We start from the raw sequence: 15699 nt of genomic DNA, 5'->3' as shown, positions 1-15699 counted from the left end.
GAACTAGAAATGACCAATCCTGCACCTTACCATTTTTCTTTTATAGATTAGGAACTGAGACCCAAGTAATACAAACCTAAAAAGTGTATACTAGAACCTTCTGTTACTTCTTTGTCTATTACAGGGCAAACTGTAAGTAAATCATTAAAATAACTAATTAAATTTGTGGGTCAAAGCCCTTTTGAAGTGAAATAGTTGCTCATATCAGATCTTTTGTGATAATACTGAGTAAAGTCCAAAGGTTCTTTTTTTCCTTCCTTCCATTAATCGTCGTAAGAATTAGACAGAAAATACCACTTCATATGCCCAATCTGGGGTAAAAGAGGACAGTAATGATTAATTATTTTTCTTCTAATGTTAGAAATCTGACTGTTGTGATAGTTATTAGTCACTTCTTTATACCATAACTCCCACAGGTAGAGGATAAACATTTTTGTGAAAGGTACCAACGTAAAATGCAGTAAAGAACTATATTTTCATACGTCGGGAAGGACACGTATATTATTGGGCACATCATTTTAATTGAATGGATGTTTTATTATTTAACTGATCACCTGTTGTTGGACATACAGGGCTTTATCCCAGTTATTTGTCATCATTATTAAAAGCTTTCTAATACTATTCTTTTATATAGTCTTATTTAATTTTTATGATTATTTTTGTAGTAAAAATTCCTAGAAATAGAATTGCTGGGTCAAAAGGTCCACTCATTTTTAAAGAATTTAGGTGTACAGTGCCAAATTACTTTCAAGAAATGTTATACTAATTAATGCCTTTCATCATTAGTATAGTATTTACCAAGGCAGTTGGAGAAAAAACAATAGCTCTTGGTTTCAATGTCATTTCTTTCTTTTTTTCTGACTTAAACAACAAATTATTTTTTTAAAGATGTATATACTGCAATTTTATTTCAGTCACACAAATGAAGTTGGCATGTAGGAAATTTAAATGAAACAGTACTGTAAAAATAGAGAACCAAAAAATCTGAAAAAGGAAATACACCTAAAGTGTGAGAATTCAACATTCATTAGTGTTTCATCTTCAGATTTGATTGACACTTGATGCTTGCAAATTTTGAAACAAACTTTGAGGTCATGGTGACTATCATGAAGAGATTTTAGCACCAGCACTAAGATTTGTGCATTCAGTTGGTTAGTAATTGACTTGTTAGCCATTTACATAGCGTATAGTACAGATTTGTCACAGGTCAGATCACAGTGGTGAAGGAAAGAAGTACCTTCCTGAAATTAGAGAGGATCCCCTAAACTGCACTCAACTTAAGACATGCAATGTACAAGAGCATGAAAACCATCATAATAATGTGGCTCCAAGTAAGATAGTTTTGATAAGGAAAATAACCTAAACTTCTGTTTCCCTTTTTTTTTTTTTTTGCGGTACGTGGGCCTCTCACTGTTGGGGCCCCTCCCTTCGCGGAGCACAGGCTCCGGGCGCGCAGGCTCAGCGGCCATGGCTCACGGGCCCAGCCGCTCTGCGGCATGTGGGATCTTCCCAGACTGGGGCACGAACCCTCATCCCCTGCATGGGCAGGCGGACTCTCTCACCACTGCGCCACCAGGGAAGCCCTGTTTCCCATTTTAATTACTGAAATCTCTAACAATGACAAAACTGTCACATAAGACAGTAAATGTATACAGTAATTCAATCACACTTCTTGGAAAGAACACATTTAGCAATATGGAATAATGCAGAATGACAGGAAATATAATGTGATTTAACAGTGGTTCTTTTTGTCATTTTATACAGACATCATGTTAATATTAGACCAAGGCACAAAACGTTTAGTACATAAACCAGTTTCTTTTTTAAGATCTAGCATTGGACTTCCCTGGTGGCGCAGTGGTTAAGAATCTGCCTGCCAGTGCAGGGGACACGGATTCAAGCCCTGGTTCAGGAAGATCCCACATGCCGCGGAGCAACTAAGCCCGTGTGCCACAACTACTTAGCCTGTGCTCTAGAGCCCACGAGCCACAACTGAGCCCGCGTGCCACAACTACTGAAGCCTGCACGCCTAGAGCCTGTGCTCCGCAACAAGAGAAGCCACCACAATGAGAAGCCCGTGCACCGCAGCGAAGAGTAGTCCCCTGCTCGCTGCAACTAGAGAAAGCCCGTATGCAGCAACAAAGAAACAACACAGCCAAAAATTAATTAATTAATTAATTTTTAAAAGATCCAGCATTTTTATCGCAGTCTTTTATCTTACTTTGGGCCGCTTGTGCCCAGTACTCTATCCTACTGTAGACCGTTTAACTTAATCAAAAAATCAAGTGATTTCTGACCAGATTTTGGGGGGACATAAACAGTTATATCATCAGAGTGTTTGTACTAGTGAAGTGGAGCATCATTTCTTTTGTTTTCTGACTGTGTGTTCTTTTTCTTAAAGTTTTATTTATATATACAGTAAAATTCACTCATTTTAATGGTACACTTTGATGAACTTTGATAGTTACATGCATTTGTGCAACCACCATCACAATCAGGACATTAAAATGGGTCTCTAACCCTAAAAAGTTTCTTCCCATTCGTTTGCAGTTGGTCCCCTCTCCCACCTGCAGCCACAGGCAACTATTGATCTACTTCCTCTCCCTATCATTTTGTCTTTTCTAGAGTTTCAAACAAGTGGAAGGAATCATATAGTACATAGTCTTTTGTGTTTGACTTCTTTTACCTAGCATGATGTTTTGAGATTCATCATGTTATTTATTGATATTTCAATTGTTTGTAATATCAAGTTGTATTACATATACTATGGATGTACTAAAATTTACCATTCATCACTTGATGGACATTTGGAGTGCACTGAATTTTTGGCTGTTATGAATTTCTCTGTACAAGTCTTTACATGCATATATATTTTCATTGTTCTTGGGTAAATACCTAGAGGTGGAATTGCTAGGTCACATGCTAAGTATAAGATACTGCCTTAATGCTTTCCAATGTGTCTGTATATTCTATATTTCCACCAGCAATGTATGAGAGTTCAAGCTGCTCCAAATCCTCACCACCACTCTTTATTGTCAGTCTTTTTTTTTTTTCCTTATGAGCTTATATTTTATTGGAATAGAGAGACATGTCCATAATCACAGTGTAGTGTGGTTAGTGCTAAAACTGTCTGTCTTGTTAAGCTCTAGTCATTCTAGAGTGAGTGTGTAGTAGAATCTCACTGTGGCTTTTGTTTGCATTTCTTTGACTACTGATGTTGAATTTTGTTTTTCTTGTGCATATTCTCCATCTGCATATCTTCTCTCTTTTTTATGGCTGCGTTGGGTCTTCGTTGCTCTGAGCGGGCTTTCTCTAGTTGTGGCGAGCGGGGGCTACTCTTCGTCGCAGCGTGCGGACTTCTCATTGTGGTGGCTTCTCTTTGTTGCGGAGCACAGGCTCTAGGCGCGTGGGCTCCAGAGCGCAGGCTCTGTAGTTGTGACTCACGGGCTTAGTTACTCTGTGTGATGTGGAATCTTCCCAGACTAGGGATTGAACCTGTGTCCCCTGCGTTGGCAGGCAGACCACTGCGCCACTGGGGAAGTCCCCTGCATATCTTCTTTTATAAAGTGTGCACGTCTTTTGCCCATTTTTAATTGGGTTGTTAGTCTTTTACTATGGAAAGAGATATAAATATTCTGGATACAGGCCTTTTGGCAGATGTTTTAAAAAAATTTTCTCCCATTTAGTAGCTTGCCTTTTCATTTTCTCAGCAGTTTCTTTAGAAGAGCAAAAGTTTTTTTTGTGTGTTTTTTTGTTTGTTTTTCTTTTCCATTATGGTTTAGTACAGGTTATTAATATAGTTCCCTGTGCTACACAATAGGATCTTGTTTATCCATTCTATATATAATAGTTTGCATCTGCTAGCCCCAAACTGCCAATCCAGCCCTCCCCTGTCCCCCTCTCTCCCTTGGCAACCACAAGTTTGTCCTCTATGTCTGTGGGTCTGTTTCTATTTCGTAGATAAGTTCATTTGTGTCATATTTTAGATTCCACATATAAGTGATGTCTATGATATTTGTCTTTCTCCTTATGACTTACTTCACTTAGTACAGTAATCTCTAGGTCCATCCACGTAGCGGCAAATGGCATTATTTCATTCTTTTTTGTGGCTAATATTCCAGTGTGTGTGTGTGTGTGTGTATCACATCTTCTTTATCCATTCATGTGTCGATGGACATTTAGGTTGCTTCCATGTCTTGGCTGTTGTGAATAGTGTGGCAGTGAATGTAGGGGGTGCATGTATCTCTGGAATCATCAGAAGGCTTCCTTACATAAATGGTGCCTAGACTGGGAAGATTCAAATAGCTGGGGATGGAAGAAGTAGGGCTCCTGAAGCATCTTTTTCACTTGTGGTCATTTCAGCATGATGGCTGCAGGATAGCCAGACTTCTTACATGGTAGCTTGCTCAAAAGGCCAAGAGAGGGGTCTTGTTTGATTGGTTTATGTTTGGGAGAAATTCAGCATTTGAATAACACAAGTCACAAGCCTTCCCCCAGATTCAAGGAAAGGGAAGAAAATAGGCCCCTCTCTCTGGGAGCAAAATGGCAATATTTTGAAGAGCTTTGAAGAGCATGTGAGACTAGTACTATTATTGTGGCCGTTTTTGGAAAAGAATCTGCCTCACGCTTCTCTTTCAGGCACATGGTTTATTCTGTTTATTCAAGTTATCTTTTGTGTTTTTCCATAAGATTTTACATTTTTATATATCTATATCCATTTATTACCTGTCTATCCTCATCCCTTATTTGAATTATTCCTGTATTTCTTTGATCATTGAGGATCTTTTTTCAATGTTATAATTTTTTCATTTTTGATATGATTTTGACATTGAAAAAGGCTTTGTCTTTGCAAATCAGATTAGTAGAACATCTCCAATGTTATATAAATTTATTCTACCTTCCTTATGTGCTGTAGTCACTCTTTAGAGGACTTTTAGGTTACATGTTTAAGAATAGCCATTTCGGGGCTTCCAAGGTAGCGCAGTGGTTGAGAGTCCGCCTTCTGATGCAGGGGACACGGGTTCATGCCCTGGTCCGGGAAGATCCCACATGCCGTGGGGTGGCTGGGCCCGTGAGCCATGGCCTCTGAGGCTGTGCGTCTGGGGCCTGTGCTCCGCAACGGGAGAGGCCACAACGGTGAGAGGCCCGCGTACCGCAAAAAAAAAAAAAAAAAAAAAAAAAAAGAATAGCCATTTGAAAAGGGAATTGCACTTCTGGTTTTTCGGTCCAGTGTAAGAGAGTTTAGAAGTCGCCTTTCTGTTCTAAACAACAGTGGTGAAGTGGAAGGAAGTTTTATTTTGTATCAGTCTTGCAACTTTATATATAGTGTTAAAAATGTTGTGAGAGGGCAGTGGTTGAGAGTCCGCCTGCTGATGCAGGGGACACGGGTTCGTGCCCTGGCCTCGGAGGATCCCACGTGCTGCGGAGCAGCTGGGCCCATGAGCCATGGCTGCTGAGCCTGTGCGTCTGGAGCCTGTGCTCCGCAATGGGAGAGGTCATAATAACAGTGAGAGGCCCGTGTACCACCACCAAAAAAATGTGAGAGTGACAAGGATGAGTCCTGTAGATTGCTCTCTGGAAGTTAAGACATTGAGATTATATATTGTGTGCCTTTTTACTTAAAAAATTAAAATATTTTTTTGCACTCACTTTTAAAAATTATGGTTTATTCTTTTTTCTGAACTTTGAAACTTTTGTAATGTGAAAATTTTTGTTTGAAAGTTATTTGTATTCAGCCATATATTAAAAACAGTTCAAGAGAGCTGCTTCAGATAGTCACTACATATTTAAAGTCCTAGAGATTTTTTTTTTTTTTTTTTTTTTTTTTTTGCGGTATGCGGGCCTCTCACTGTTGTGGCCTCTCCCATTGCGGAGCACAGGCTCCGGACGCGCAGGCCCAGCGGCCATGGCTCACGGGCTTAGTTGCTCCGCGGCATGTGGGATCTTCCCGGACCAGGGCACGAACCCGTGTCTCCTGCATCGGCAGGCGGATTCTCAACCACTGTGCCACCAGGGAAGCCCAGTCCTAGAGATTTAATGAAGGGAATTTTTAATGTATATTTATAAATGATATAATAACAGATTTGGAAATATGCTTACATTTTAAATTTTGTCTGGTTATCACAGTGGTGGCAAATTAATGTCACTGATGAACTTTTGAAACCAAGTTCTGAATAAATACTTTTGAAAACAGGCAAAACTCTACTCTCTTCCTAAACTTAGCAGGTTTGTAGCTTATACTTCTGTTCCAGGGGAGATAGTTTTAAGATTGATAAGCTCTTTGAAGAATTTATTCTGACCACTTTATCTACTAATTTTTGACTCATACCTTTATCATTTTGTATACTCTCATTTTATTTGTATTATTGGTTGTAGTTGCTACGTAATAAGTGAAACACTTCAGAATTCCTTTTCAACTTGAGATTCCCCATTTACCCTTTGTCTAGTGATGAATGTTTCCTGCCTGATGTTCACTTTATTATATTGGTCACTGAAACTACTATATTCTCTAAGAGCAGGCAGGGATTTTAAGATACCATCTTGGACTAGATGTAAAGCTGCCTTTCTAGCCTCTTTCTTAGGTAGACCTTGGCAGTTCTTATTTCTCTGGTTTGTTTCTCCTGGGGATTTGTGTGACCTGATAACAAATTGCTATATATAAACAATCATTTTTACTTTATCAAAGTGGGGCCTGTCACTGGAAGACAGAAGCTAGATTTTAGTTATCTTTATTAGATGTTGTAAGTGGTACTTTTCAGATAGACTTTTTTTGGCAAACAGACTTGACTTTCTCATCCTCATGACTTTGATGGTTAGTTTCATCTTTCCTAAAGTGAAACTGACAATAAGCAGAGCAAGGCTCTCAAGGAGTGATTCAGGATTCATGTGGAAGTAATTTGCAGTTATTTGATAGGAAGTGGTAGTAATAGTCTTGAAATCTTTTTATATGGAACCCTATAGGTTAAGGAAAGCCTTTCTTTTTCCTGGGATGGTATTTTGGATATAAGTAGCAAAATAAACTCTAAGAACAAACTCAGGTTGTCCTAGTTCTAAATCCATTTTGTGGTTTTCTTGTGGTCTCTTTCTCTGACCTTCCACTACTAAAACTGTTGCGCCATTAAATCCCAGTTTAATTCTGCTAGCCTTCTGTTCGTCAGGTGTTTTTATTTCAGGTGTTCTCCTCAGTAAAATGCCAGGCAGCAGACCATTTCCCTGTATTCAGCTGCATTCTGCGTGACTATCTTGATTGCTACACTGAATCTTCACCTTGGTTCAAGGTTTTCTGTCTTAGCTGAAGAGAAAGGAGACAGGCACCTGCTTTCACCCAGTGCTGTCTTTTAAATTCATATCCCAGCTGAAGCAAATGAAGTCCTCTTTACCTGAGATTTTATAGTTTGTAATTATATTATATATATATATATGTGTATATACATATATATACATATATATAGGCTGGTTATATAAAATTTTTAAATCATTGTTTGGTCCAAAGGCTGGTATGCTTCAGATCTAAACCTAGGATGGTATTTTCTTCTTCCCTCTAGCTGTCTTTTCAAGTGGGAGAAAATATGGATTACTCTTCAAAGGGATACAGTTGTCATTTGCTGGTGAAAAATGGATTTGGGAAAAAGTAAGGAGTCAGTCATCAGTTACACCCCTGCCAGGTGTTTGGGCAGCCAGATCCTCCCCCTGTCATTTCTTGAGTGAGCCTTGAGGAAGACCTGGTGATTTACCCATCGACTGGCCATAGAAGAAAGCCCTTGTTATCTGTTAACAGCAGCATTCCATTCCACCCCCGTTTCCCCAGGTGGGTCTGTGGTAGACATTGTTAGCTAATTATGATCACCCTGCTCATTAGAGTCAGTTTGCTCCCTGCATTATGCCAGCAGGCTTTTTTGCCCAGAGCCAAGGGTGAATTTAGCCCTATGCTAGAACACCAAGATATGAAAAAAAATGTTTGCAATGTTTGATGTTCCTGTTGGGGGTGATTTATTTCATTTCCATATTATGGTTGAAGAACCTAGCATAAAATACGTTGAATTATGATTTGTGTGCCTCATTATATCTATGTTGTTGAAAACATACCTCAAACAATTTGTTTCTTAAATTTTCTTAGTTTTGGGAACTCCCTGGCGGTCCAGTGGTTAGGACTCCATGCTTTCACTGCCGAGGGCACAGGTTTGACTCCTTGTCAGGGAACTAAGATCCCATAAGCCCCACGGCCAAAAAGATTATTATCTTAGTTTTTAGAATATTTTTGCATATTCAGAACTTATTATCCTCAACTAAATTGTTTATTATACAGTGTGCTTTTTAAAAAATTGTTCAATAAGTTATTTAATTACTGTCTTTATCTGAAAAAGCTTCATAGAAATTGTGGTTTGGTTTATTAACTCTCAGCAGCCCATTCCTGAGCTCTGAGGAAGCTTGCCTTCTTATGAACTACCCGATCTTTCTTCTGGGCAAGTGACATTTTGGGACGGTTCCACCTCTTCTTTTTAACTTCTTTCTGCGGCTTCTTCTCATACACTGGATTCTCTCACATTGCAGGATGAGCTTTCTTATACATCTCCTCCATCATGTCTGGAGTTATGTTTTTTATGTATTGAGAGAATTGGTTTTTGTAAGCATCTTCATCTTCTTCAATCAGGTAACGCATATAATCTGCAACGTTCTGCCCTATGATGTGCTTTCGGTGTACCTCAGCATTGAATTCTTTGCTTTCTGAATCATAACCAGGGAACCGTTTGGTATTGTGAGAGATAGACAAGCCTCCATTGACAGCTCCCTTCAGGGCCCCAAAAACTTTATTCCCAGTAGTAGTCCTGGCAAGCCCTGCATCCCAGTAACAGGTGAAGGCACCAGGTTGACCATCAATGCTTTACACATTGTATTCATCTCCAGTCACCTCAACTTGGCCTTCATAAATTTTGTCCATACCAAACCTATTAAGAAACCTGCGTGCCAGCAGCAGGCCAGTACAGTATGCTGCAGCATAATTTGTCAGGCCAACCTTCACACCATACTTCGGGAGTTCATGAGCATAAGCTGCACAAACTATCATATCTCCTTCTGTACAGGCATAAGCAATCTGACAAATGATCTCTCTGTTAGTTACATGAACTATCATTCTGTATTTGGGTGTGTTGTACTTATTTTTATCTTGAATTACCAATCGTTTCCGAGCATAATAGTCAGTTTTGCCCTCTTGCCATCTTCTAAATTTCACTTGGTATCTCTTGAAGTAGGCCTTATTCTTGACAACTTGAACAAACCCCATCCTGTAGAACAGAAGCTCTAGCCGTCACTGAGCTGCAGAACCAGCACGGCTCCGCCAGTGTGCTTTATTTATATGAACAAAATAGTGCTTTCCTGTACATTTAAAATCATTTTCAATTCATATATAATGAAAATACATAAAGTATCTCAAAATTTCTTTTGTAAAATTGAGATATGTCTTACACACCATTCTTATATGCCAGCAGATGTGTTCCAGGTTACATAACAGGAAACCATGGGAAACAAAAACTGATAAATGCAAGAGCTATATACCATAACAGTTGAGTAGGAGACAACATCTCACTGTTAAAATTTCTTTTTTTAATATTTATTTATTTATTTATTTGGCTGCACCAGATCTCTTAGTTGTGGCATGCGGGATCTTTTAGTTGCGGCATGCAGTATCTTTTTTAGTTGTGCAATGCGGGATCTTTAGTTGTGGCATGAGAACTGTTAGTTACGACATGTGGCATCTAGTTCCCTGACCAGGGATCGAACCCCAGCCCCCTGCACTGAGCGTGTGTAGTCTTAGCCACTGGACCACCAGCGAAGTCCCTCACTATTAAAATTTCAATTCAAATAAATCAAAAACTAATTGCTCTCAGTAACATAATAAGGTAAATTTTTGAGAGAATGAAATGGAAATAGTAGGCGTGTATGCTTTAGTGCACAAATTGAATACACACAATTTTTTAGTAAATACTTTCAGCATAAATTTTACATGCAGCATCTTCATATTATGGTACAAAAACTAAGAAATGAGTAGCAAAACATAGCTGGTTCTCAACCAGACAAAAAAGAGAAATACATACTGCAAAAGGCTGTGTACTACTTGAAAGACATAAAAACCCCCATCACCAGTTTTTCAGCTCGTAAGACTGGCAAAGCTAAACTTAGAGTTTTGTTCAACTCTACCTGCCTGTTTCGACAAGAAAATAAAATCTAAATGTAATGGACTAGCTAATCTCAAAAGGATCTATGAAAAGAACAGAGTGATAAGATAGACAAAATTAACATAACTACTGAAATGGATAGAATTTATAAAAATTTAGAAACTAGACTTTAAAAATCTAGAACACTACACAACTAGATACTTTGAATAAATCAATTGTAATAGGAAACAAGACAATTTGCTAGGATCACTGGTGAATATTTTTCAACATATAATACCTATATCATAAATAGCTACAAAACACTGAAGGCTACTAATTTATTTTGTGAGGCAGACAGATATGGTGCCTGATAAGGACAGAACATAAAAATGAAGGCCAGTCTTCCAAAAGGAACATGAAAAGATGCTGAACATCGCTAATTATTAGAGAAATGCAAATCAAAACTACAGTGAGGTACTACCTCACACTGGTCAGAATGGCCATCATTTTAAAAAATCTACAAATAACAGATGCTGGAGAGGGTATGGAGAAAGGGGAACCCTCCTACATTGTTGGTGGGAATGTGAATTGGTGCAGCCACTGTGGAAAACTGTATGGAGGTTCCTCAAAAAACTGAAAATAGAGTTGCCAGATGATCCAGCAATCATCATTATCTTGTGTATCCCTTAACTAATTATCATAATCATAGTTATTGATATTTTTTACTACTTTTGTCTTTTAACCTTCATACTAGCTTTATAAGGGATTAATCCACTATATATTTACCTTTCCAGTGAGATTTATTCTTTTGTATGTGTTCTTTTTTTTTCTTTGGCTGCACCATGCAGCATGCAGGATCTTAGTTCCCCGACCAGGGATCAAACTCATGCCCCCTACAGTGGAAGCATGGAGTCTTAACCACTGGACTGCCAGGGAAGTCCCCTTATATGTGTTCTTGTTACTAATCAGTGCTATTTCTTTTCAGCTAAAAGAGGTCCCTTTAACGTTTCTTATAAGACCAGTTTAGTGGTGATGAACTCCTTTGCTTGTCTGGAAATCTTTTTTCAGAATTTCTCCTTCACTTCTGATTAATAACGTTGCTGGGTAGAATATTCTTTTTAAAAAAATATATTTATTTATTTAGCTGCAACAGGTCTTAGCTGCAGCATGTGGGATCTTGGTTGCCACATGCAGGATCTTCCTTGCCACGTGTGGGATCTTTAGTTGTGGCATGCAGGATCTAGTTCCCTGACCAGGGATCAAACCCGGGCCCCCTGCATTGGGAGTAGAGAGTCTTAACTACTGGACCACCAGGGAAGTCCCAGAAAGATATTCTTTGTTGGAAGTTTTTTTTCTTTCAGCTCTTTGAATATATCATGCACAACCTTCTGGCCTACAAGTTTCTGCTGAAAGATCTGCTCATAGCCTTAGAGGGGGTTACCTTGTATGTAACAAGTTATTTTCCTCTTGCTGCCTTTGATATTCTCTCCTTGTCTTTAAATTGGCATTTTTAATTATAATGTCCCTTGGTAGGGGTTTCTTTGGATGTTTCTTATTTGCAGCTCTTTGGGCTTCCTGGATCTGAATGTCTGTTTCCTTCCCCAAATGGGGAAGATTTCAGCCATTATTTCCTTAAATAATATTTCTGCCCCTTTCTCTCTGCTTTCTCCTTCTGGAAGCCCTATGATGCAAATGTTAGGCCATTTGATGTTGTCCCATAGAAGTTCCTTAAGCCATCTTCACTTTTTCTCATTCTTTTTTCTTTTTGCTGTTCTAACTGGGTGAGTTCCACTGCCTTCTAGAAGTCGACTGATTCTTCATTCTGCTTCATCTAGTCTGTTGTTGAACCCCTCTAGTGTATTTTTCAGTGCTGTTATTTCTCAGCTCTGTGATTTCTAAATATTTGGTACATTCTTAATATTTTCTGTTTCTTTTTGAAATTCTCACTGTGTCTATCCATTCTTCTCCCCAGTTCAGTGAGCATCTTTAGGACCATTATTTTGAACTCTTTATCAGGTAAATTACTTATCTCTGTTGTTTCATTGTTTTTTTTTTTTCATGAAGTTTTATCTTGTTCTTTCATTTAGGACATATTCCTCTGTGTCTTCATTTTGCTTTACTCTCTGTTGGTTTCTATACAGTAGATGAAGCAACCACATCTTCCAGTCTTGAAGGACTGGCCTATGTAGGAGATGAACCTTATCATTCAACCTGACTTCAGCTCTTGGTCGTCTCTCAAACCTTTGTGATTGTCCAAGCAGCTTATTATATTTTTAATAGTTCCTAGTAGTTGAGGATGTGCTAAGACCTGTCAATGTCCCAAAAGGGAGGGACTCAGCACCCAGATTCAAGACAACTAGAAGCCAGATCCTCAGGCATCAGCTTTTAAATGTATGCAAATATATACAGTCTTTTGGGACCACACGTATAAGCCTTGCTGGCCACCAGAGCCAGGAGGGGTACAGGTGTCCCCAGCAGCAGTAACAAAAATAAGGCAGATGGGGTATGAGTTTCTTTCTGGGTGACACAAATCATTGCAGTCCCATGGGACCAGGACACACAGTCTTCTGGCCTCCAGAGCCAGGCAGTCAAGAGGCATCCCCTAAGTGGTAGTCACAAAAATCAGGGCACTAGACATGACACTTTAGCTTACTCTGTATATGTGAACAATAAAACTTTAATGGCAAGCATAAGAGAAGTTAGAATAAATGAGGACTTATACCCTGGCTAATGGGAAGGCCAAATATACTAAGATCCCATGTTTACCTTATGTATTTAATATTTAATATTTATCCAACTAAGATACATATCTTAAAACCTTGCTACCAGTAAAATCAGCATCACCTGGAAGCTTGTTATAAATGCAGAACCTCAATTCACCACTGCAGACTTAGTGAATCAATCTTCACCTTAAGACTTTAAGAATTCTGGGTGATTCTTATGTACCTAAAGTTACAAAAGCACTGTGTTTAAAGCAGTAGTTCTTGAATCTGAGTAAAGTCAGAGTCAGCTGGGAGCTTTTAAAAATACAAATTCTTAGGAAGTAATGAAATAGGGTTGTTTTGTTTTTGTGTTTCTTTTCGTAAAGCTGTTGATTCTGATGTGCTAAATTTGATGGTAGCTGTTTCAAATAATTTGATTATATGGCAATAATGTATATATGAAGAAGTTATAAGATATATTAAGTGATAATTATCAAATAGTATTGGTTGAAAAATAAACAAGTAAACCGTAAAACAAAGTAGCAGTTCCAAAGATTGATTCATGGATTCATTCATTCAGTTCCAAAAATTAATTCCTCATTGCATACATTATAGGAATTTCCAAGTGAATTAGAGATTAACAAAACGCTGATATTAAAAGAAAAAAGGAGAGAGAGAAGTTATGATTTTTCTGTATTCTTTGAAATGTGAAATCTCTGTGGGTAAATGGAAAAACTATGTAAATATCAAGGGGGGAATTATATAGCATAAAACCAGAATAGGGTCTAGAATACTGTAAACAGTCAGTATTCTGAGGTGACATTTTTGTTTTAACAGCTTTAGTGAGGCATAGTTTACATACCATAATATTCACCCATCATGAGTATGTAATAATTCTGTAACTTTTAGTAAATTTCCACTGTTATGCAGTCATCACCCCGACCCAATTTTAGAACATTTTCATTACCTGGAAAACTTACCCATTTGTGGTCAATCACCCATTCCAGTTCCCAACCCTGAGCAACTACTGATATGCTTTCTGTCTCTCTAAATGTCTCTTCCAAAAATTTCTTATAAATGGTATCATATATTACATGGTCTTTTGTGTTTGGCTTCTCTCACTTAGCATAATGTTTTTGAGGTTTAGCCATGTAAGTGGTAGCTTGTAAGGAAGTAGTAGTTTGTTCCTTTTTATTCTCTTGGATAGATGTACCATAGTTTGTTTATCCATCCACTAGTTGATGGATTTGACTCCAGTTTTTCAGCTATAGTACCACTATGAATATTCACATAGAAATCTTTGTGTGAACATATATTTTCATTTCCCTTGTGTAAATGTATAAGAGTAGATTTGCTAAGATAAGTTTATTTTAACTTTTTCAGAAACAACCAAACTTTTCCAAAGTGGATGTACCATTTTACATTCCCACCAGTAATATATGAGGGTTCCAGTTTTGATTGGAATTGCATTGAATCTGTAGGTCATTATGGGGAGATTGCCATCTTAACATTGACTTTTCCAATTCATGAATATGAAGTGTTTTCTCTGTTTAAATCTTCTGTAATTTATTTCAGCAATATTTCATAGTTTGCTGTATATCTTACACTTCGTTTGTTGAACTTGTTCCCTAAGTATTTGATTTGATTTGATTCTGTTGTGAATGGAATTGTTTTCTTAATTTCATTTTCAGATTGTTCATTGCTGGCATGTAGAAAAAATGGGTTTTTGTATAATAATCTTATATTCTGCAACCTTGAGAAACCTGTTTATTAGTTTAAGTACTGTTTTTGTGTATTCCTCAGGGTTTTCTACATAGAGGATCATGTCATCTGCAAATAAAATCAGTTTTAGTTCTTCCTTTCCAATTTGGATGTTTTAAAAAAAATTTTTTTTGGGGGGGGCGCTTTTTCTACTGATGAGACCCTCCAGTAAAATTTAAATAGACGTGGCTGGAGCAGACATCTTTGCCTGTTCCTTGACCTTAAGGGGAAGCATTCAGTCTTTCATTGTGAAGTAAGATATTAGCTCTGTTTTTCATATGCCCTTTATCAGGTTGAAGAAGTTTTCTGTTTCTAGTTTGTTGAATGTTTTTATCATAAATGGGGGCTGGATTTTATGTTGCTGGATTGGATTTCCTACTCATGGATGTTTTCATTAATATTCTTGAAGGATATTAAGCTATAGTTTTTATCTCTTGTGATAAAGGAATTCAGTCCTGTTGTCATTGTCTGACTTTGACCTCATAGAATGAGTTGGGAAGTGGTCCCTTCTCAGTTTCTGGAAGAATTTTTGAAAGACTGGTACTGCTTCTTCATTAAATGTTTGATATAATTGACCAATGATGCCATCTGGACCTGGGCTATTCATTGAGGGAATATTTTTAATTAATAATTTGTGTAGGGTTAGTAGTGATGTCCCCTTTTACATTCCTGATTTTGTCCATTTGTATCTTTGTTTTTTCTTGATCAGTTTAGCTAAAGGTTTACCAACGTTTTTTGACCTTGTCAAAGAACAAACTTTTTATTTCATTGATTTTCTTGATGTGTTTTTTTTCTTTATTGTTTCCATTGTGATTTTATTTCCTCTTGCTTACTTTGGGTTTAATATGCTCTTTTTCTAGTTTTCTGTAGATAAAAGCTTGTATCTCACTGATTTGAGGGCTTTGTTTTCTATATAACTGATTAAAGGTATACATTTTCCCTCTAAGCAGTGCTTTAACTGCATCCAATAAATTTTGATATATTGTGTTTTTATTTTTATTCAATTCAGGTATTTTCTAATTTCTTTGTGATTTCTTCTTTGTTTTGTTTCATATTCTAATATTTGGGGTTTCTAAAATTTCTTT

At 37.6% G+C, this 15699-nt stretch overlaps 1 protein-coding gene and 1 pseudogene across 2 annotated transcripts in view; one reads left to right on the top strand and one right to left on the bottom strand.

Moving 5' to 3' along the window:
* Positions 1-15699, top strand: part of NLK (nemo like kinase) — a 137661-nt gene that overhangs the window by 50157 nt on the left and 71805 nt on the right. The gene's annotated exons all lie outside the window — the stretch shown is intronic.
* On the bottom strand, positions 8369-9329 carry LOC131746234 (large ribosomal subunit protein uL18 pseudogene; annotated as a pseudogene).

This window comes from Kogia breviceps, chromosome 19 (genome assembly GCF_026419965.1).
Source record: "Kogia breviceps isolate mKogBre1 chromosome 19, mKogBre1 haplotype 1, whole genome shotgun sequence".
Classification (NCBI taxonomy): Eukaryota; Metazoa; Chordata; class Mammalia; order Artiodactyla; family Physeteridae; genus Kogia; species Kogia breviceps.
Note: the sequence above shows the minus strand (reverse complement) of the source record. Positions and strands in the feature narration are given on the sequence as shown.